At 43.0% G+C, this 23,682-nt stretch overlaps 1 protein-coding gene across 14 annotated transcripts in view; it reads left to right on the top strand.

The window, feature by feature from the left end:
- Positions 1–23,682, top strand: part of adgrl2b.1 (adhesion G protein-coupled receptor L2b, tandem duplicate 1) — a 122,337-nt gene that overhangs the window by 28,752 nt on the left and 69,903 nt on the right. For 6 of the 14 annotated variants that reach the window (XM_031865209.1, XM_031865198.1, XM_031865202.1 and 3 more), the window contains exon 1: positions 10,624–11,314. The exons of 2 other annotated variants lie outside the window; for them this stretch is intronic. The gene's annotated coding sequence lies outside the window, so the exon portion shown is untranslated. Of the gene's footprint in view, positions 1–10,623; positions 11,315–23,682 lie in introns of those variants that run through there. 6 more of the 14 variants (XM_031865207.1, XM_031865204.1, XM_031865206.1 and 3 more) reach the window with 2 other exon arrangements.

Here is a 23,682-nt window from a genome sequence, read left to right as displayed (position 1 = left end):
AAGGTAGGGATAACCTCCCTCGCTTCCTCTTCAAATAGAGGCATGCTGAGCTTCGCTGGAGAGGGTGGCGGTAGGGGCGCACAGGGGAGCATTCAAGGCCCCCGTCCCCCTCACCGCTCAGTTTTTCACCAGCCTTTTCCACAGCCCAGTGTGCACGCAAAGGCAAGCCAAAATAGATAATGAGGAATGTCAGCCTAGAAACAGAAAATCACCTCTACCAAGACCAAGCTGTTCCAGAGGACTGGATTGCATTCCACGGCAACTCTGAGTGATTTATTACTACCCCAAAAAAAAAAAATTAAAAAGTCCCCCAAAAAGACATCTAGCTACGCAGCTATGCAGCTGGTTAATACCAACTGGTTGTGACTTGTGATGAGTAATGACATCCCTTTGAGTCCGTCGCTTTGTTCTGCAACATCTGAATGATGGATCATTCTTTTAAATCCGTTTTCAAGATGTGCAGATTATCCTTTCCATAATTATTATTGTTTAAAAAACGCAGCCGAGAACTCTGAGAAGTCATTTTCCCCCTCCGCCGGGTCAGTTGTGTTATCACGTTTCTGCGGAGAGTCGAAGCCGTAGATGTCCACTTTTCACTGGGCTCATCAACAGTAGATCCAGGGTCTATACAAACCCAATTAAGTATCAATTTGAGCCAGTGTCAGACAGTCTGGCGCCTGGAGAGGAGTAAATGCTTTTAATATCAACATTTTATCGTTGTCTCACAGTCTTCCATCGTCTAACAGTCTGGCGTGTGTAAAGTATCTGTCATGAAGCCTTATGCCTGAATACTACCACAGTAGTATGTCCACAGACCTCAACACATGGCACGCATGTGAAAGGACAGGTAGAAAGGCATAAATCATAAAATCCTCCAGAACAATGAGATTTTGACAGTAGTCGTGGTTGACATATTTATTTTTCTCTGCTGCTCAGTCCCAAGACGAACGTCGTGAAATGTGCTCTTGAATCGTGTCAAACACATTTGACGTGGGCGCAGATTGATGTTGTTGAATGCTTTGAAAAAAAAGGACACCTTTGCTACTCTTATCTTGCAAATAGCCTAAGTAACTCCCCCACATGCTTCCTCCCACCTCCCAGCCATCACAGTAAGAATAATGAAGTTGAGTATGTGGATCTGTGGATCCTCGTAATGGAAGCATTTGAAGACATTGCATTACATTGCAAGTGTACCAACACAGATTTCAAGGAAAGTTCAATTGATAAATTATATTCTATATCAGACCAAACAACCGTGTTCATTCACTTTTCCGTGTGTTTTTACAGCACACGTGTAATTTATAGTATTTATACCCACCACACTATATACTTCAACAGGTTGCACACTCTACCTGTATTTTCCATCAATTTGTAGCATTTCAGATAACAAGAACCTGCACCACGCCATCCCCTGTCTCTCTCCGCGCTGACATACCTGTGGCTGTGAAATGCTGTGATTAACATTTGATGCAGCGCTGTGCCGAGAGGAGCTTTGCAGAGATGTATGCTTCTAAAAGCTGAGTGACACTCATGGAATGAGTCATGTTTTCTGAACATATTCACCTGAGCATGAAAGTAATTTTCACACGAGTCATAGATGGCAGCGATGTTTTCATGCTGTTATTGATGTAACAGTTGGGTTGTTTTTTATTTTTCTATCCCATCGTTGCTTTGTCTGCCGTTGTGTTTATTGATGTTCCGGATCAACATTTTGGCCGTGTGAGGAAGCTTTGGTTAGTTAGTGACTTGGAGAACCGACTTTGAGGCTAGCTCGTGTGCTACAAGTATTTTCTAAACAGAACTTCTTTTTTTTGGGGTCTTTGTGGAAAGCTAAAACACAATACTGAGGTTTTCTGTCACATATTTACACACAAACTTTTTAACAGAGATAAAAGACTGTTGTGTTAACATCCAGGAACTACAGCTCCTGTAAAGGTTTGAAAGTGAACTGGAAGAACAGGAAAACCTCACGTTATTCTGACTTTGTGTTCAGGCTTCATTCCAAGATGGTAATTAGCATATTAGCTTAGAACTTGGCTAATGTAGACATGTTACATATTAGCAGCGGTGGGATGGCAAGTGAAATCAGATACAGACAAATTGCGTAGAGCTTAACTAGTTATATTGACTGAATTAGAGTCAATGTTGGATGTCATTTTAATGTAATCACTATCAGAAATTCCCAATATCTCTGACTGATCACGGCCAGAACTAAATGTGGGCTGGAAGATAACGACGGGATTTTTTTGGACGACTGGAGATAGTTATATAATTGCAGAGGTGGTCATGTGAGGGTAAAATGCTGCGCATTGACATTATGGGTCTACATACGTTTGATTTGAGTTTAATTACCTTGATTACGGACATTGGCTGACCTGTAGCTTCCATGTTTGTTTACTTTTTCAACATAAATATTTAGCGTGTTTTACTCGAACAGAAATAGTATCGACAGAAACTCCCAAGACTCATATGACTCTTAAAAAATGTCGTTCAAAGGCCCTGACGAGCACAACCACACCCACGCAGGAGTGGTTGTGCTTGGCAGGGGCCTCTGTTCAGGTTGACGGTGGGTGAAGCAATGCTGGGAATGACTGAACGACCACAGAGACATGTTAAAGGTGTGATTTGTCCCGCCCCTACAGATACCAGACCAACCAACAGGAGAGCGAACACAGTCTGCACACTCAAACTAATCCCTGAGAAAATGTCTTGTCAACCCCCCCAGTGCTTCAGCTCTTCAGAGAGACCAATTAAAGACACTCTTTATGAGAAACTATTATCATTAGGTAGCTTAAAAAGGGGTTAAGGACTACATTCAAAGTCCCAAACCACCATAAAGATCGCTTGTGTTCCACTAACATCGATGCCTCTGTGTGTTTTTGCATAACCGATGTATTTCACTGCATTTTCCTTGTGAGCTGCTTTGCAAATGAATGACTTACAACTGACCTTTGAGAGGGTAATCTCTTCCCTGTTTGATGGATTTATTATTTACTGCGTGTGTGTTTGTGTCAGGGTTAAACTGTACGGTACGCGTCTGACCTCCAGGTGCTAAAAATAGAGGCGGTCCCAGAACTCCTACTTGAGTGACAGGATTCCTTTCGCTGGCACGCAAAGATGACCCATTTCCTCTTTTCCTAAAAAGTTAACACCACCTACTGCATGATGTTATGGTATGCTTTTACTTCATGACTTTCTTTCCATCCGTCTGTGTTCTTTTAAAGAAACATTTGAATTGGGAATTGAAGACAACGTAACTATCAGCTACCGTTGAATGGAATCATTCGATGCTGTAAATCTTTCTCTTTCCTGTCATTTTTTTTTTCTCCTCGCCTTTTCTCGCTGGAACAATGAACATCTGTTTCCAATGTTTCAGTGTTTCTGCCTCATATGTGGAAGAGGGTAGGCTCGCTGCACAACAACAGAGCAACAACATGACTACACTCTAAGATAAACACTCACCACTGGAAAGTAAATTAAAACAAATGTTCCCAAGTGCTTTACCAAGTGCTTTAAAACTCTCAAGTTTAGATTGAGATGCTTTGTTCCGATAAGACTGCTTTGTGGGCTGAGACGCGCCGATATTTTTGGAGCAAATCACACAGCTGGAAAGCAGTCACTCTGGTACATTACTTTTATTTGCTCTGTGTTTTTCCCCATATAAGAGCATTTTTACAGACGTCCCACAGACGGCAGAGGCAAAGTCCTGTGAGCCAAAAAAGATCTAGAGAGGAGACAAGTCTGGATCCATGTTGCTTGTCAGATTTTATCTATTGTGGAGAGGTGGATTCGCTTTCTATGCTTGATCTAACTTCTGTCAGCGGAGTCTGCAGTCAACACAAGTCTCATGGGGGGAAAAAATGGAGGACTACAAACTGGAACTTCCAGAAAGGAGAATATAATGTACAGTTCTGAAATTCTGCGCCCCCTCCAAAGCAACTTTAAAGGCCCAAATGAATAATTGAGTACCCTATGCTGTCTATAAATAGATAGATGTTTTTATGGATGGATTTGTTTGTTTTTTGAGGGACAGTATGCAACTTCGATATGAGCTGGATTTTAGCTCGCCTATGTGTATTGTTTGAATGCATTTTTGCAAGTGCGAGTTATGTACTGCATAGTGCCTTTAGGTAGAGTCACTTTTATCAGTTCTTTGTCAGTTTAAACTTAGCTTAGTTGTAATGTAAGTCTTTACTGGAGATTTACAAATTGCAAAACGTGTAAATGTTAATTTTTCTGAAAAGTTTGCGGAGCTGGAAGCTTGGGAATTGTGTGAAGTAACTGTCCCTTTGACTGAAGCTTTCTATAACCGGGATTGTCTGTTTCAAACCTCTTACAGTCCGCTGACCGTGTCGCTAGCTAGCTATCGAATCACTACTGCGCAGATGAATGACATCACCAGCGCAAGATGGCAGCGCCCTTATCCGTGACATTTTGCCTTCATTTTTGTGGGAGGAAGTGGAAACGCGTCGTCCATCTCTAATATACAACCGTCCATCCATTATCCGTAAAACGCTTATCCCGTGCCAAACCCTCGCAAGGCACCGAGAGACAGACAACCATTCACGCTGACATTTGACTTTTCCACAATCTTAAGTTTCTACGGTTATTGGTGCTAACCTGATTTAGTGAATAAATTAGGAACTAGTAGTTACTAAGAACTTAGGAAAGCCGATGCACACAATCTAAGTAGTGGATTTATGAATGGCTGGTGAAAACTAACTGTCCTGGTCCACATTGAATTCAGTCATTGTCTCGCCGTGAGTGTGATAGAGTTCACTTGCGGTTGAGCCTTATAATCGAGCCCGTTCCATCATGGGAACCGTCATTACAAAACCATCAAGATCATGGTAATTCCCACCCTTTTTCATGCTGCCCTGTGATTACAGAACTATAGAAAGCTGCTCCACACAATGAGCTGGGAAATGAATGCCGCCAAGAATTAGCTTCCTCTCAGTGCAGAAAGAACAGACAGTGTTTCTGTCTGCGTGGAACAAGAGCATTTATCAAATCCCATAGAAAATCCTCAAAAAAACTCCTTTGATTTTTGTATTTTCCGTTTACGCTCCAACTTTGCTTTTGAATTTGTGGCTTTTGATCTTAATGAGTAAAACCACCTAATAATGACTCGAGACATATTTACCGCAGCATGCTCAGCTACCCTCTTATTTACCGCATGAATGTTTGTTGAAACGCCCCACATTATTGCATGAGGTTTCTGCCCATAATGTGAACAGCACATATTGGGGGGGGGGGGGGGGGACACACACAATGCACGAGAGGACAGACTGCAAAAACAACATGCAGAGGTGAAGAATTCTGCCACTGTGTCTCTCTGTGGGGTCTCTGTGGCTGCGGAAATACCACAAAATACTCTACCACCCCAAAAAAGTAATTATCACTCCCATAATCCAATATCACATCTGAAGTTTGGAATCCCAAGAAGGCATGTGGGCTGCTGTTTTCTTGTGTTTCTCCAGCTAATCATCAACAGCAGGGCAATTTCAAAGCAATGGGTGCTTTTCCATGAAACCCCAATAAAAGAGTTTGGTCCAGTCCTCACGTTAAAGTGGGAAAGATAAAGAAGACCTAGCTACTATTTTATGATAAGATAGATAAATAGTTACTTTATTAATCCCGCAAGGGGACATTTTTTCCCTACAGCATAAGGTGTCTTATCATAAAAGACAGGTTACTTTTTGAGTCCAGACCAACCGTTAAGAACTTTAATTTGTGAACCTGACACACACAATCTGTATTTATATACATTTTTGCAATAAACAACCCCAAAAACATTTGAAAAACTCAACAGCAATGTCTCTTTTGAGAAATCATGACCCGGTTACTCGAGATAATCTACAGATCTTGTTGTCTCATGGGAGTTCCTACGTGAAACTGCTGTTGAGTTTTTTAAAATGTATTTTTTGGGCGCTTTGAGCACCACAAGCCGAGTGCCATATAGTCCCATTAACTCCAGAGAGAGGGCAGACATCTCTATGGCCGATACCTCTAAAAGGAGGCAACCTGCACCAACACTATGTCGATTGATTAATAGCACTTCAGGAAAGAGAAAAAATATGTATTTTTGATTTTGGGGGTGAAATTAAGCTGTAATGCAGAGAAAAGCAGTAGCGATCACGATCATGAGCAATCGAAGGTGAATTAATGTGTGTGGACGGCATCTATTCTCCCCACTGTTAATTAACAGAAATGGAGTCGGCAAAAGCTGTAGTCAAATGTGGAAGTGAAGCTATGGCAAACACTGAGGGACGTATACAGGAGCATGTTGTTTCGGCGCTGCTATAATTTCAATGTGGCTTAAACTGGACTCATAGAGACCTATAATTTACAGCATGGAGTCTGTTCTGACGATGAAGTCTGGTCTCTCGCAGTGAAATTTATTTACACTCTTTTTCATGAGTCAGCAGCAAAACGTTTTAGTTATTTTTATGCTATTACTGGGGGTTTTGATTGCAAACTGAACGCAGACAAGAATGACGGGCTGCAGAGAAAAAAAAAAAAAAGCAAAGCTAAGCATTTTCTGACAACTTCATCAGTCCTCAAAAAAAAAAACGAGAAGAAGAAAAAACAGAGACGAGAACCGGCTGTGTGTATTTACATATACACTGCATTGACCACAATGAATAAAACGCCAGCAAGCCAGGCTCTCCTGGGTCAGCTAATGTGAAATAGAGAGTTTACACTTTCAGTGGTAGGCCATACATAAACATTGTCTCTCTAAATACGAATATGTGCCAGTGGATCAGCATCATTACATCTGTTTTCTTTTTTTGCTCTTCTATTCTTTATTATGTAAAACTACACCTCGGGAAACATGCGAGCGCTGCACTAATCCTCTCACTTTCCACCTGGTGAATTTGACCCAAATTCACATTTCCCCCGGTGCGGCTATGGGGACTGTTTTTTATTGAAGCCACGTGTAACGGAGACCACTGACTGGGCTATGTACTTTGGCTCACGACAGGAAGCGAAGAGAAGTCATATTTAGGACATTAATAGTTACAAACTTTGAGCCATTGAGTGTTTGTTCTCAGACAGACATTTCTCAAGCAATGATGTCCTTCGCCTGAAATTGCACCACCGAGGTAGCTCTTTTATTACAATGCTGAAAAGTAAGGCTCTAAAAATAGGCGTAGTGTTGGGGTGGCCTGAAAGCTCCTACTCACAGTACAATATCATGTTCAAAAGAAAGCTGCATGGGGCTGAACTTTAGAAACCTGAGGAAAATGTTACCATAAACCTGCATCCAGCTGGGCAGATCATTTTCCTCCCATCGATTGCTGTGAAATTACAAGAGATGCTTCACATGATATTTGGAGGTAAAATGATAGAGCTCAGACAGCATATTAAATATTGCACGTCACATACGCAGAAAGGCCGTCTGTGCAGAGACACAGCTGGGAGTACAGCACAGGTAGACGTCGCACATTTCATGAACCATTAGTGTGCTGTGTTGCTTTGGCTTATCACGGGCGTAATGGTTTCTAATGATGGCCTTAATGTGCTGACTGAATAAATCAGAACATTATGAAATACATTTATTTCTTCATGTTCTTTTGGATCCTGTTTCTGTAAGACAGAACACTGTGGTGCCTGCAGCTGGCACATCCGAAGCAGTCAACAAATCATGACTGAATAATTGGGAATCTGCCGTTCTCAAACGCATTGTTGTCCAGTTTTGTCGTCGGGATTAGATCATATTTGTTCGCAAATGGCAATTTAATGCTAATGTTTTGCAGCTTACTGTAAAATCCGAATGTGCTTTTCGGCTTTGAAGTGTAATTTTATCGACAAAGCCGAATCATTTCCAGTCAACGCAGTTATAGTTTCATGTTTTTTGGGGTGCCAAGTCGGTTACAATTCTGGTTTCCCTTCACGACCGTAATATCAGGATTCAATTTTCCCCTTTTTCATTGTAACCAACAAAGGAGGCAGGGTGTGCCTTAATATGAAGGCAGAGGCAATGCAACTAAATTCCTATTTGCATCATGGATGATTTCTTCAGTTAAAGACGAGCGTCTGTGGAAACTGCGGAAATATGTTGCACATCAATATGTTCTTCCATTTAATAAGAAACACAATGACTACAAGTACTGACCCTTAATCTGAAAAACTTGTGCCTGCAGGACAGGATATTGGCCTTTATGCCCTCTGTTGTGTTTTTATCTCCTTTATTTTTTAGATTTTGTATAACAAAGTTAAGAAAGCAACATTTCGGTTAAGCCTGATGACACATACAGCAATGATCCCAGTCTCTTCCACACAGTGAGGCATACAGGTCATTACTTAAACACTGGTATCGGCTCAGTTCTCCGTATCGGCCGACACCTAAAGCCCAAGAATCAGTGTCTGTATCGGTGCATCCCTCAATACAAACACGCATTGGTAAGTTGTCAGCAAAAGGTTTAAGTACAAATGATTTTTACTTCAGGTGTTATAACACCCGGGTATGGTCCTTTACATGTCCACATGTGAAACAAGTCAAAACTGCCGTTCAAAAGGGGAATCATCTGTTATATTGGTGTTTTTCTTTACTTCAATAAAGGCCATTTCAACAAGGAAAAAAACTACATATTTTTTATCCCAAATATGTTCAGTACATTTGAAATACTTTGGCCCCAAAAGAGGAATTATTAAATGATTTAAACTTCCATTTACTCAACATCAGTGGTGCATGACAAATTGGAATACTGTTTTTGCCCCAAATACCCTTTGATTTTGAATTGTTTTCCTGTCCAGCCGATGCTCTGTGATCCAGTTTCAGTCGTGCTAACCTTCTATTTTTATTGTGAAGTTTCAAGAATAGCTTTGCTCGAGCAACACACCTGTTAATTCCAGCTATAGGCATTGTTGTGCTCTTGACACTGAAACAGGAACCTGTTCCTATTTAAATCTGCACAGATGCTAAGCCTCTAGCTTCTTTTTACTAATGACTTCTTCTGTTCTTATTTAAAGATGCCATATACAGGATTCAGAGCATTGATATATAAGCAAACAGCTATTTGCTGTGTAATGTCAACCTGAGCAGAGAATGAAGCAGCTCCGGTAATGTTGTTATCTGAGTGTCTCCTTGCTTTTTTGACAGCACGTTAGCGCTGTTAGCACCGTTAGTTGTGAGCTGCCGGCTCAGCCGTCGCCATGTTGATGAGCCGTTGAAAGGCAAAGAAAAATCCTCCCAATCCGTTGCACCTTCAACTGTTGCTCAGCTGGATCTTTGTCTCTTTCTGCCGTCTGGCTGAACCATTGCGCAGCGCTTTTTGTTCTTCTTGTGCAAAACATGACTTCTGGGCAAAACCTTCATACAGAATAACATCTATTTGCAAAGAGGACATCCAACAACCTTAAAGCATGAAAGAGCATACAGAACTATAGAGTAGTCCTCTAAACCTTCTCGCTGTCCTCAAGCAAGTTTTTGTGGCAGGTGATTCAAAACCTTTGCGATGGCAGTGCACATGCAGCGTATAGTGAAAATGATATTCATAAATCCTCAATGCACTTTGAATTTGATGCAGAAATACACATTTTTGAGAATTTCTATCAAAAGCTTTGTGTCCAAAAAGCTCATGTGATCGTGCATGTTTGTATGAATATGACTTTATGTTATGCAGGCTGAAGGTTGAGAGTTCAGTCTTATACTTGTTTGTTGTCCTTGTCATTCACAAAGTATATTCATGCATTCCTATTCACGCTGGACATCTTGCATACTTGCTTGTAGTAACCTATAAAGAAGTTACAATCCTTCTTACTCATCGGTTGATTGTTTATGTTGTACATCATAATCCTGCAACAAAGGAGTATTATTTCCGAGTTGTCATTTGATCAATAGAATCACAGAAAATAACGAAAAGATCTAAATTCCCTCAAGCCCAAATTGACATCTCCAATATAGCTTTTTTTTCATCAAGTTAAAACAAAAAAAAGCAGAAAATCCTGTGAGAAGCCGGAACAACAGAATGTTTGACTTAAAGGATTAATCAAAATCAGTCCGGTTGCAGATTCATTTGACTTCTGAGTCAGCCGCCTTATTCTTCCAGCTCTGCTGTATATTAACTCATCTTTATATATCTGTCTATGCTTCCCTGCAGAATGCTTCATCTGATTTGATGCTGAGCTCTTATAGAATCGCTACAAGAGGAGTTTCAAGTGCAGAAAGCAGGATTAACCTCCCTGATAACACGACCCTGTTCCACAGTTCTTCTTGTTAAACAAAAGCGCCGGATAAAAAGTGATTTTCTTATCACCTTGGTGCATTCTACTTTACCTTTATACAGCCCTCATAAAAACAAGCCTTTCAGCCTCATTAGTTTGTGTTTTCATCATAAAATGCTAATGATCAGTAAGGTGTGTTTTTTGGTAATGAATGGCCTTGCACTTTTTTTGCACTCCTGATTAAACAGCAGGGCATCCTGATTAAAATAATGTGAAAACATTGGTTTGTTTAAGCTTGTGTGGGGAAAAACAGCACAACGTGTTTGCGCTTTAAACACATGCGCCAAATCTGAGCACACGAGATAAGGGTTTTTAACGTTAGCCTTAATGCGGGGCTGTCATGATTAGCATTAGGGATCCGGTCCACGCCCCGGCCGGGACTCCGCTCCGCGTTTTGCGCGCCGCCCTCCACAGCCAGCTGCTGCAGAGCAGGGGACCGGTGCGCCGTTTCTCCTCGCCTTGTTTGCCTCCAGTCCGGCTGTAGCTCCGACTGTCTGCGCGGCGTGCGGAGGAGGCGCAGAGGGAACGAACCGGGGGAGAGCGCACCGAAAGCCAGACAGAAGAAGTCATATAGTATCGCTCCTCGGGGTGTGTCTGTGGAAAAAAAAAACCAGGCCCCAGCCGGAGAGAGACAGACTTGAGCTCGGGGAGTTTTTGCATTTTTGTAGCGAGACGCGGAGCGCATCTCGTCTCCTTGAAGTGATCCTTTTTTATGCAGTCTCTGCGTAGCGCTCCCGTCGGAAGGAGCCAGGGTGCACGCACAAGAGGAGGGAGGAGGGGGGTAACGATCATTACTTTTGAACAGAGCCCTCGTCATGGAGCTATTCGTCCGGTCCCGGACGTTTTGGCTTGCAGAGGAACAGATACCTGCCACAGGAAACCCCGCCGTCTGTCCGCTGTGAGGAAAGTGGAGCACGCAGCCGAGCCCCAGCCGTCTTTGTGAGACCCGCTGCTCATAGTTTTTGGGGGCCTCTTGTGAGAAAAAGGAAATCTGGAGAGGAGGAGGAAGAGGAGGGGGGCTCCTGGTGTTGATCTGAAATTCACACCCCATGCCGGGATCCATATTTTGGCACGGCGCACCACAGTAAGTAGCCTTTAAAAAGCGGATGTTTGGAGTGTTTCAAGGGAGATGCCGGGTTATGCCTCAGCCGAATCGATACCATTTATTTACGCTCCCGAGATATCGCAAGGCAAATGTCAGAAAACGAGCCCACGGGCTCCTCCAGCAGTTTAAAACTGTTGTGATGAGATCAATACGTAGTCCATAGTATGTGATGTTATTCTGTAGTGTGTGTGGAGCCTCCACACTTTTGATTAATATGAAGCTGTTTGGCTATTAGGGTCAACCCAATGTGGATTTCAGTGTGTGTGTGTATATATATATCTATCTCAATAATTTGAATTAATAGCCCACTGGAAGATGCATATTTAGTATTTAATGAAAATGTGTGCAAATGCTTCTCTTCAAGGTGTTTTCAGGTGTAACAAATGGGATTATTTTGTCTGTGAAATGACACTCTTACTGGATATGAATCAAAAGCCAATTAGGAGTTGATTTAATAGATAGCCATCTGTGATATTCAGCGTGATAACATGGTGGAAAAAAAAGAGCTCACACAAACATCTCCACACAGTTCCAGGACACCAATGGCTAAGTAGTTAGATGTCAGCTACTGTCTCCATTTACTTCTCCATTCTGCGGCTATAAAATAAGATCATTTCACAGGGCATGTATAATTCACAGACCTAAGCCAGCCATGTGTGATGATGGGACACACACACACACACACACACACGCACATTTATACACACACACGTAGAGCTTTTACAGGCGAAGGGAACCATATCTCGTTCTCACGTGAAGCTTTTAGAGACGGGGCCGCATAGACTTCAGCAAGAAACCCCAGGAGAGCGCGACTGTGGCGGACTGAAACATCAAGGTTAAATAGCATCTACACATAATCCATACTGTCAATGCCAAATCAGGATAGTGGTGCAGCCTTATGTAACGGACAAGTTCGGAAACTGAGAGCTCCCCTGCTGCTCTGCATATACTTATATAACAGCTGTCATGCAGGGAAGTATATATATATGATGACTCTTTCCAAATCCAGTTGTTTTCGTCCATGAAAGCGACCCAAAAAGCATTTGGCGATTCGGTTTTTGATCTTCTGAGAGCTGTACCGTTATATAAGACGTATGCACAGCGTCGACTCGCCAGCAGACAAATCCGAGCATTATTTTTGAACCATGGTGGAGAAGTTTCTCCGTCATGCCAGCCATTTTTGGGGGGGGGGGGGGATAAAGAAAGAGTCTCCCTGGCTGGGATGACGTTGAATGTGGCTGCTTGATGCTGACGTTCCCACCGGTGATTCCTGACGAGGAAAAGGTCATTTGAACCCCCCCCCCCCCCCCCACCAATGGGCCGCTTTACTGGTGAATGTAGATGTTGCACTTTGAAAAATCCTCCTCTGCGTTTCAGCTCAGACTAATAAAACTGTTTCTTGAAACAAATGCTGGGACAGGGGGTCGTAGGAATTCAAAAAGAGGGAGGGAGGGGAGAGAAGGCAAATGTTCTCCCTTCCTCCTCCTCCCCTCTACCTCCACTCCATCTCTCACCCGCCCCAGACTTGCTGGTTTGGTCCATTTGTCTGTGTTGTCTTGGGAGGAAGTGCCATCTCATCTCACATTGCGCAAATGGTTTCAATGCATGCAAGTGTGAATTCTAGCGGCTTTTTGTAACTGCCAATTTCCATATCAAAGTGTCTGCATTTCAATGGGGAGAACTTGAGCTACCAGCCCCCTTCCTCTGAGCAGTTTTGTTCTGATAGAGTGCTGCTGCTGCTGGTGGTGCTGGTGCTGGTGGAGGCTTCTGACAGGCTTGCTGGACACTGCTGTTGGTTGTGTGTGTGTGTGTGTGTGTGTGTGTGTGTGTGTCAGAGAAGCAAGTGTTTGTGTTGGAAGCAGATTTAGTGTGGATTGGGAGAATTCGTTGGCCATAATCTAACACCAGAAGCCATGTATTTAGCGGAAACGTTGGACACCGTTCAGACCTGGTTATGTTAAAAAGATTTCTTCTTCCCGTTTTAACATTTCGCCCAGTATTCCTCCACATACAGCATACAGCACCAACTAAGAAAGATCTGTATTTTATTTTCAAGGAGAAGGAGAACACACTGCATCCAAGGTGCGAAAAAAAATAATAATTTTAAATAACTTGACAAAAATCTGTTGGCATATTTCGTCTGGTATTTTCCCCCCAAAATGAATTTGTTTTCAGGTGCGAAATAAATGGCTTGATTCCACATTCAGTGAGTGTGGATGTTAAGATGCAGAGCATTCAGGACTCTGAGTACCGAGCGGTGTCTGATTGTTTTTCTGTCGCAGAGATAATATTTATTTCCCATTCTGTGCAGCTGTTGTTTGTCAGAGAAAGAATGCGGCAAGACTCTGTTTATTTCTGATGGATTCCTTCTCTGTCTGATGATACATTGGCCTAATGTTCCTCTGCAATCTTTAGGCAGGTTCAATGGAGGAACATTTTTTTTTTCACCATTGAGACAGAAAGAAGTGCCTTTTGTGCACGCCTTTGCTTTGGCAGTAGGTTCAGCATAGGTTAATGGTGAAAGAGAGTGCAGCATGTGAGATGTTATTGCACAGAGACGGGGAATGTAAATGCTTCTGAGAGCGAGGTAGGGGTCGGTGCACCCCCCCCCCCCCCCCCTTTCATGGTCATCCCGCTCCCGGGTAATAACATGAGCCAACTGCTGCCCAACCTGCTGGAGGAGAAAGCTCGCTCCTTCTTTTTTTCGGACGAAATAACATCACACAACTCCAAGAAGAGCCAACAGTGGGAGCTTTACATCCAGAGAGCAAGGAGGGGGGGAGGGGGGGGAGGACGGGTAAAAGAGAGGACTTCACCTGCCATCTTCACTCACGGCGGACGGGTTTGACAGCTGTCTTGTTCGGTTCCTCTGACACGCTCGCTGTGAAAAGTTGGACAAACAAATGGACAGCGAGAGGGAGCGGTGAATCACCATAGATGAGACAGCTTTGATTGTGTTCGGGGAGGAACTCTCTTTACATCAGCTTGTGATGTTCAGTGCATTTTCTGATGAATTGTGTAGTTATATTTCTTGCCTTGTTGTGCTGACTTTACACCAGTCTTCTCCTGTTAGTGACGACTTTGTGACAAATCCCAGAGAATAGGACTCTTTTTGTTGAGTGCAGAACAACTGAGAGTGGAGTGGAGATCCTGCTGTGGTGTCTGGTTGTTGAAATTATTAAAAAGCTGCTGAAGGGGAGAAATACACGCATTGTGCTCTGTGTGGAGGCTGCTATCGGTGGAGGAGTTGGCATCAGGGCTGCTCCTAAGATGGATTTCTTCCTGGGTGAGTGTTGCTGCAAAATGGTCTCTAAAGAGTTTCGAAAGTATAGTCTCTGATTCTGAGGGGCTGACACCAAACCTGACATTTACTGGTGATGCTGTGAAGAGGGGCGCCCACCCCTCCGAAAAAAAGACCTTTTTGAAGCGACATCGAAGCTGTTCACATTTGGCCTGTTAGCCAGAGAAAGAAGAAAAACACACAGCAGAGGAGCGAGAGGGAAAAAAGCAAAGGGCATTTTGTTTATTTAACTAAGTGCTTTGGGCTAAATTTCTCATTTAACTGTAAATATAACCCATCGTAGCCATTTTGCGGCTCGCCTCAAAAATAAGGAGACAGATGACTGGAAGGAATGATTATGCGTTCGGGTAGTTAACCCGATGGATGGATTTATGGTCTTGCTCCTTTTCACCAGAGAAAATACATCTGAGGGGGATAAAAAAAAAAAAAAAAAAAGTCTACCACCTCCTGTGTTTAAAATGACAGTTAACTTTCCCCCACTGGTTCAAAATGGATGTTTAATGATCAACAGAGGCTGGGAGCTTAGGTCTAGCAGTCACGCTGGCTCTCATCGCAGAGCCTCTGCTAAGAAAGAAGCTGCCCCCTCTGTGTTGTTAAAGGACGCTCGTGCTCTAAAGAGAGGCTGATTCTTGAGTGATGGATCATCGCAGGTCTCTTTGGGATGTGTGTTAACTCTTTGGTGTGCGCAGATCTCTCTCAGCTGGGAGCCGTTGGCGGCGTGTGATGGATGTGTCCCGGGTCTTTAGGCTCCATATATCAGAAGATTAGCACTGACCTGTGAGTTGTCCGGGCCGCCCTCGGAGCGTCTTCTCCAACCCTGGCCCGGCATTAGCATACGAGGACACTGCTCTGTCTCCGGGGGATCCCGAGATAGTGTGCTTTATTTGGTTCCGTCGTAGCGCGGGTCACAGGAAGTGTGCAGATTAGAGGCTGAAGGCCTTTGTGTTGGTATTAGGTGCATCTGACAGGTCATCTGTCTTCAGCTGAGGAAATGCTCCTCTCTTCCTCAAATTCCTAAATAGTGTCATATAATTATCCTAGAAATTGAGGTTCAGGCCATGCTTCACTGCAGAGAAATCTCTCCGCTGTATTCACGAATCACATAAAAATGCAAATCACTCCGCTGATGCGGTGTAACATTGTTATTTCTCATTTTGCATTGAAAAGGGAGAAATTGTAACAGGTATACACCCAAACTCATGTTTTTATTTTCCAAATGAGTAATCTGCAGCTCCAGTTCTTCTATTAAATGCTTTCACATCATCAGCAGAGGTGCGTTCGCTTCCACAGGAACCCGGTTTGTTCCGTGGGCTGAATTGTGAATCATTTTTAAGTTGTAAAGCAGAATCTCTAAAAGGATGATAAAATCCTTCCACGTTAAGTGCTGTAATGCATCTAACCTAACTCTTAAAGTGTCACACCCGACCACGGCGCTGCGTTTGTTTTTATTTGTCTTTAAGAGTAGAGAGAATGCTTTTAATGCCAATTTTCCCAGAGCTGTTGTCATGTTGAAACGGAGGCGCGGGTTCACCTGCAGGTCCTCGTCCGCCGTGTCTAAAGGCTATTTGATGCCCACTTGGTGTCACCTGGTGTCTTGTGATGAGAAGCCAATGTGTTTTCAAGGTGAGGATATATTGTCAAAGCCCTCTCGACGTTCCCCGGGCCCTGATTGGCAGGCGTTGCCACAGAAGATGAGAAGCGGTGGGAGTCGCACAGCAAAGAGAATCTATTACCCCGGATGGCGAGGCGTGCTTTCACAACATGTCAGTGCAGTCAGCCATCTTGCTCTCTCTCTGTCTGTGGAACAGTCCCTCCTCGGCGCAGCCAGGGAACAGCTTTCAGGTTTAATTTTGGTGGCTGCCATAAATAATTTTATTGATGATACGTGGGTTTCATACTATGATGAATTATTATGTAAAACCCCCCCCCCCCCCCAAAAAAACATTGAAGTGTTCATCAGCGGTGGTGTGTAATCTGCTCATGATTACTGGCAGTCAATGATGATACGTAAATGGCATCCTGGGTGAAGAAAAAAGAAAAAAGAAGCCCTTTCTGATATAGTTTTGCTGATTTCCTCCATTTCAAAAGCCTCTTTAGAGAGGGGGGGGGGGGGGGGGAGAGAGAGAGACACAGAGAGCCGCAGTAAAAATGAGATCTTGATATTTGAAGAGTTGAGTTGTGATTGCTAATCACTCCACTGCTGAGTTTTAATTAGGAGACTCGTGAGCATCGTGTTATTTCTCAGCAGAGCATAGTCGAACATCAGATGTACTTAAGAGAACAAACAATTAGGTTTCTTCCTAGTGAGAGCCACAACAACAAGCACAGGTTGTTTGTCTGTGCCATACATCAGTGAGTATTCTGGTTCATTGGATGTACTTCTGGAATTGATTGGAACATTGCAGCATAATCGTGTTTCATTTGAAGTTGTGTACTTACACTATCTCAAACCATATCTTGACCCTATTAAGGGATAAGAAAAGACTTATTTTGAGCACAGCTGCCACTTCTTTCACCTCCAGTGAAAGCCTGGATCTAATCTGAAGACTACTTTCTCTGAGATGGTGCTATAGATTGGACTGAGCTTATTGTCAATGGCTAGGTTTCTGTCCTGTGCTCCTAAGACCTTTGTTAGGACATTTTAATTACAGCAGAGCTGGATGTAATTGATCTAGGCTTAGAGGGATTTCACTGTCAATGAGAATGAGCCTGGGCGTTAATACAGCCGAGCAAATGCTTCCACCTCTGTGCTGCTCTGACACACACACACACACTCTGTGTCTTCTTGTTGACTCTCCCTTAATTCAGCGAGGCGTCTGTCTTTTATGTGTAATGGTTGAAATCAGCCTCACGGGGCCGGCTGACACGCCGTCGTCCCTCCTGCCTCCACTTTAGCATATCTGTCGCCAACACCGTCGCCACCTGGAGCGTCCTCTTTACGGAGCACTTTCTTCATGGTTCCGTGTTGTCACCAGAAATCTTAAAATTTTATAAGGCTGTTAGATAATGCTTCCCGATGAGGGTGAATTATTGATGGTCTTGTTCGTATGAGCGGGACAGGGCAGGCTTTTAACTCTCCGAGCTGCTGGGTCTCTTATCCTGTAACTAAGGGACACCGCACAAACACCCGAAGGAATGATGTACTGGAGGAGGGAGAGAAAACCGGAGGCGGGGGGGGGGCTGAAAATAAAATAAAAGAAGCATGCATCCTTTACACTGCTGTTGGGCTAAGCCTCGCAGCACAAGGGAGGCTTGGCAGCAGAGAAAAGCATTGCATCTACAGAAGCCTTTTCTGTTTTTGAAGCATTGAGTATGGTATGGTGGCTGTGTGTTTGCTGCTTGTGTTTGTTGGTTTATATCGGAGTACAAACGGCACTCTGGCCCTGCTTCTTTTTTCGTTTTTTTTTTTGCAGACAACTGTTTAAAGTTTGGCACTTTTGTGAACACAGGATGCTCAGGCAGGGATGTGGTGTGAAGCTGATTTTTAGAGTTTGAGTGGACAATTAAACCATGTAGCCACTAGAGATGAACTCATTAGTTGATTACTTGATTTTCCCTGTTTCGTATCACTGTAAAAATATAATATCTTTGAGGTTTGGACTGACGGTCGGACCAATCAGGCTATAAAATTATGTCGCATTAGGCTCTGGGAAGTTGTGTCATTCTTTATTTCTTAGTTTTCTGAAGTTTCATACAACTAAAGATTCATTGATTAATCGTAACAACTATCAACGGTTTAATCCATGATGAAAATACTGGTAAGTTGCAGCTAGCAGCAGAGTGTTGCTGTGTATTCACAGTTCAAGATTGTTGTTTTTCAACTGCTTAACCAAGAGTGATTTCTTCTAGAATGTCGGATACGGCGTCCTTGTATTGTCACATCGTCGGTCCAATGCAGCATAAACACTATTTATGAGCATTTCAGGAAGAAGCCACACAGCCAAGAGTCTTATCTGTTCTTAAGCAGTGAAATGGAGGTTTGACCCTGAGTGACTAACGGTGAAACATGCTGTAGAGTCTTTGTAACTCCAACACAGAGCTGCGTTCCAGTCAAATCCGTCCTTCACCACTAAAGGTGCGCCCGTACACCCTGACAGCTGTCCTGATTCTTATAACACGCACTTTCATCATTGTTCCAATTCAGTCTCTCTGCACTCGTGTCGCCCTCCAGTTTGCATTACAATGGAGCGAGCAGAGAAACTTTGTGGAAATGCTGGTAAAGCGCATAATTTGGCATGCTCTATTTCAGCGGCATTGTCCCTTTTAAGATACATTCTCGGCTCCATTTTGACGTTCGTTCAGACATTTTTTTCCAGCCTAAAAGCGCTACATTTGGCCTCGTAAACAGTCTGTCCTCTGACAATATCTCACAGATTTTGTGCATTAAAGACATGAAGTCTGGCCAAAGTTGCATTCCAAGATTGGACCCAAATTTCTGGACACTTATCTCATTGTTTAGAGGCCATGTTGTGTAATTATGTTGTATTTTTGGTCCATTGCATCACAGTTCTCAGTAAAAGGTTTTCAGCTTCTTCTTTAACAGTAGGATGAGTCTAACCGCTATGAAGATGAAGGAGAGACATTTGAAGCCCACCGGGAAACCGGCACCGGTCCATCTTTCAAAAATGAAATGCTTTACAGCTGATACAGGAGAAGAGAGCCTTAAATAATATCCACGAGGCTGTCGGGGAAAAGAAAGGAAGAGAACAGGAAACTAATTATGTAGAAAGAAAGAAGAAAAACAAGTCCATCCAGTTCCCATTTCCCTCTGGAAAGGCTGCAGATTGATGCCCGTGTCTTGGTTTCCAAAGGAACAGACAGAGTGGGTGGACAAATTAATAGAAACCAACACTGACAAAATCGACTTTGAATTGAAAACTGGCATGAAAGCCGTCCAGGCCTACAGCGCGCGTGTGCATATTACGTCCATGGCTCATTTCCAACTCAATGCAGCCAAACTGTAGCGCTGGTAACACGATATTTGCTTGATACTTCAGTGAAATACTGTGTCTCTGCAAAAGGATTTTTCTAATTAGAGGAGTGATTCAGAATAATCTGCCTCTAATAAATGCTATTAGAGAAGAACAGGACAGTACAAACATGCTTTTATTCAAGATTTTAAAGCCTTTTTAATATTGTTTTGACAAATAATGTAAAAATTAGAAGTTTGAAACAAGTTCTGTGTCAAGGTCAGGCGCTCCAGTATCTCTGTGAGTTTGATTATTACAGCCCAGAATACATGAACCAGAACACGGAGCACAGCTATGAACGTAATGTCTCTCAAACATTCATAAGATATTTTAATGTTCCCCGTTCCCAAATCAGAGTACACACACTGACATTAGCTGCCTCCTTAACTCGGTTCTTTCTTGAAATGTAACATTTCAGTAGCATTGGTGTAGTAGTCATTCTGTGATGACTGTTATCAAGTTGAATTATGTGTCCGCTTCAAAAGAGGCTAATCATCATTTTTTAAAAACTGATATGACCCAACTACCAGCGATTCCAAACAGAGATTGTCTGAACTGCCAGTGCTACAAATAATTTAAGGTCACACTGGGAACAGTGGCACTCGGTGCTACAGACAAAAGGTGTCCACGCACAGACATCAGACGTGCACAGGTCCAGTTTTGCAGACCTGCACCCCACAAAGCTCAGGACCGGAACCGACCCGTCACCCCGCAATTATCTCAGTCGGTTCTGGACCCATACCCGTTAATATGAGACAGCTGAGTGCATCGCCGATCCCCAGCCGCTGCTCTGCACCTACAGACACTGTGGGGGGGGAAACGGTTAGCACACTGCTAACAGAACTACCAATTCGCACACAGTGCTGAGGACATGGCCGCCACTCAGCAAGGATTGTATGAAATGTCTAAGACAACGACTTGGAGTCGATACCCTGCATACACCGCCATGATTTTCAGTTTGAATGGAATGTGTTTTACAACGCCTTCCAGCCCATTGGTGTCTAGACCGGTGGGGGGGGGTTTATCTGATTGAGGGTTGTATTCACTCAATCACACAATAGAGCAGTGGTCTACTGAGTGCACCTTTCTACTTATTTTATTTTCACACTGTGTTTTAAGCCGGCTGTTCTGGTCTTAGCCTACATTTAACTTATGCAGGCGACTGATCATGGCTGATAATATGAATTCATTTAGGTGTTAAAATACTGCACATTTCTGACTTCTTCAGAATAAAACCATATTGTTCACAACCGCTGCATTTAGTTCCTTTTTACCTGTGCCCACATCTGAATTTATATATATGTATGAATTACATAACTCATTTGCGGATTACACTATGCAGGACTCTTAGTGGGAAACGCAATACAACATCCTCACCTGAATATCATTCAAAGCGAGTATTGATGAGGAAGGTGGCCTTTAGAAAACACACACGTCCAAGGCCGAGGCACAAACGTGCATCGGGTCACGTGGCTTATGAGCAAAGAAATGAGAAACAGAAAAGACGTCTGCTGTTGACTGTTAAACACGGCGCCGGGGTCCATAATAGCATTGACAGCCGTCTCGTGGGACTCATTAGGACCGACGATTACTCCACACGGTGGTGTAATGGCCGAGCTGTATGAGGCTGTTTTTACAGGACTACTGTAGCAGCACCGTGTTCCACGGTGGTTTCATGAATGAAATCAAATTGCTGGTCCGGTTTACCCTCGTCCAGCAGATCTAAACAGCATTTAACATGAAGGGAAATCCTGCAGAGCAGAGTGTGAAGTTAATGTCCACCTCCTCTGCCTCTCACACAAGCAGAGACTTCACTTCTCCAAGAAAACGACCTACTTCAGGGCGTGTGGGTACTGTAGTCACACCTCTGGTAGGGATCTTAATATCTGGTTCACTGACTGGCTCTTCCACGTTGATCTTTAGGCTTCTGAACCCTTTTTATTTATTATCTTGATATAGTTAGTTTGTATTGTTGAGGGCAAAGTAGTGCAGCTATTTTCTCGTTTAACAGTTTCATTGTTTGGTCTGTTAAATGTTCCAAAATGGCGTAAAAGGACCATCACAATTTCCCGATTAGCTTGTTTTATCTGACCAACAGTCCAAAATCCCCAAAATTTCAGTTTACCTTGATGTGAAATAGCAACAATAGTTGATGATTAAAATAAGCTAATTCAATGGTAAGGTCATTTCAGAGGCTGAGATTGTTGAATTGTGAATGTGTATTAATATTGTGATAGTGAGTTCAGCCCTCTGTGTGTTTTATAACTTCACACACTTACTTACTTTATGGAACACATTTTCCCTTGATGATTTTTTTGTAAAACTCAGGCAGCAGTTCAGTGCTGTCACTGGGCTGCTGAGTGCACATTATGGCCTTGAATTAAGGCGAATTAATGCACGTCAGTCACTGAAGACACTGAATGAATAGAGACCACACAGACCGTCCACGGTTAGAATGCAGCCCATGTGCTGACCATGCATAGGTAATGCGAAGCAGACTGGATTTGGGACAGAAATGGGCTTTAAGTTGGACTAAACTTCACACTTAAACAATGAACTGATGAACAATCTGCAGAAGGTGATGAAACCAGTGTAGGTGAAGCCATCCGGGAGGTTTTCATCGTCACTGCATTGAATTGTTTCCAGCTGAAAGAAAACATAAAACTTTGAATAGCACCGAAATCAATAAGACGCACCGAGCATGACGTGTTAATGGGGATGTGAGGAGATATAAAATGCCTGATTACCAGGTGATGATTAAAACCAGAGTCCCACTATACAACACATGACACTAACGTAACAGCTGTGTGGCTGAAGGAGGGAATGGAGACGCTTGTGCGACTGGTAGATCTGAGTTAACTGCAGTCGGTGCTACATGAGTTTTATACAAAGAGAACGTGAGCGTTACATTTTGAGATATTGTCTTTATTTGTGTTCGGTAACAATTGAGTGAAACCAGCCAGCGAGGCTCTTTATTTAAGCTGCAGATACAACTTCCTTTAAGAGGAGGAATGCACCTCAAGGCTGGAAAATATTCTGTAAATTGCGCTGCATATTTATTTATTTCCCTTGAGGTTGTGTAAAAACTATTTACCGTATATTTCTATTGAGCCCACAGTCAGTATTCCTTTAAAACATGCCAGGAATGAACTTAACTCTAATATGAGACATCTGCATCTCGTAGTGAGACTGCAACTAACGATTACTTTCATCACCGATGCAGATTAATTGATTAATTACTTGACCAATTAAACCTCAGAAAAGAGACACGGAGAAATTCAATTGACTAAAATGTAAGACAAGAAATAAAACTGCAAATCCTCAATTTTGAAAGCTGTACTCTGGCTCAGCAGTTGTTAAAAATGACTTGATTGATTAATTATCAAAATAGTTGCCGATTAATCGATTTGTCGTTTCAGCTCAGGAAAAACTAAATGTGATTTTCAGTGACGTTGTTTTATTAATAATGCAATTTACACAACATTTTTGGAAAAGCTCAATCACCAATTTCCTAGTAACGTGTTATTTGGTAGATTGATATGAGTATTCAGACACAGAACGCAGCAGCTCTCACTTCATGTGCCCCTCACCCACTTCTGGAACACCCCCCCCCCCCCCATTTTGATGGGATTCATTCTATGTGGCTCGGGTGTGGTGGGATGCAATCTGAAATGGGAGGACGTCTGTAATTTTAGTCCCATCTGAGTCTTGCCTTGTCAGTAACTTGTGCGGATTTTACCGGCCGGACAAATGTGGGACCTCCCAAAAACCCCTCTGATAAAACCTCAGCCAGTCCAATCCAATGTGACAACCCTGAGATAGTTTGCTAATATTTTCTCATTTCCTTTCGGGGGGAGGAGGGGGGCGAGACTCCGCACACTCCTCTGGCTTTTACCCCAAACTGACATCACTCTGGTCCAGATGCCACATTTCTTCTCCTTTTTTTCTGTTTTCTCATTGTTTGAACAAGTTTGCTGTCAGTTGAGGAAATTGTGTTTGATTAAAACAAATTTTTTTTTGTTGCGATGGCAGCGCATGAAAAGCGCTGGAGACTGATTACACACTTTCCTCCTCGC

This window comes from Anarrhichthys ocellatus, unplaced genomic scaffold (genome assembly GCF_004355925.1).
Source record: "Anarrhichthys ocellatus isolate YVR2014 unplaced genomic scaffold, GSC_Weel_1.0 scaffold32, whole genome shotgun sequence".
In the NCBI taxonomy this organism is placed as follows: Eukaryota; Metazoa; Chordata; class Actinopteri; order Perciformes; family Anarhichadidae; genus Anarrhichthys; species Anarrhichthys ocellatus.
The sequence above is the reverse complement of the archived record's forward strand: the minus strand, read 5'-3'. Positions and strand labels throughout refer to the sequence as shown.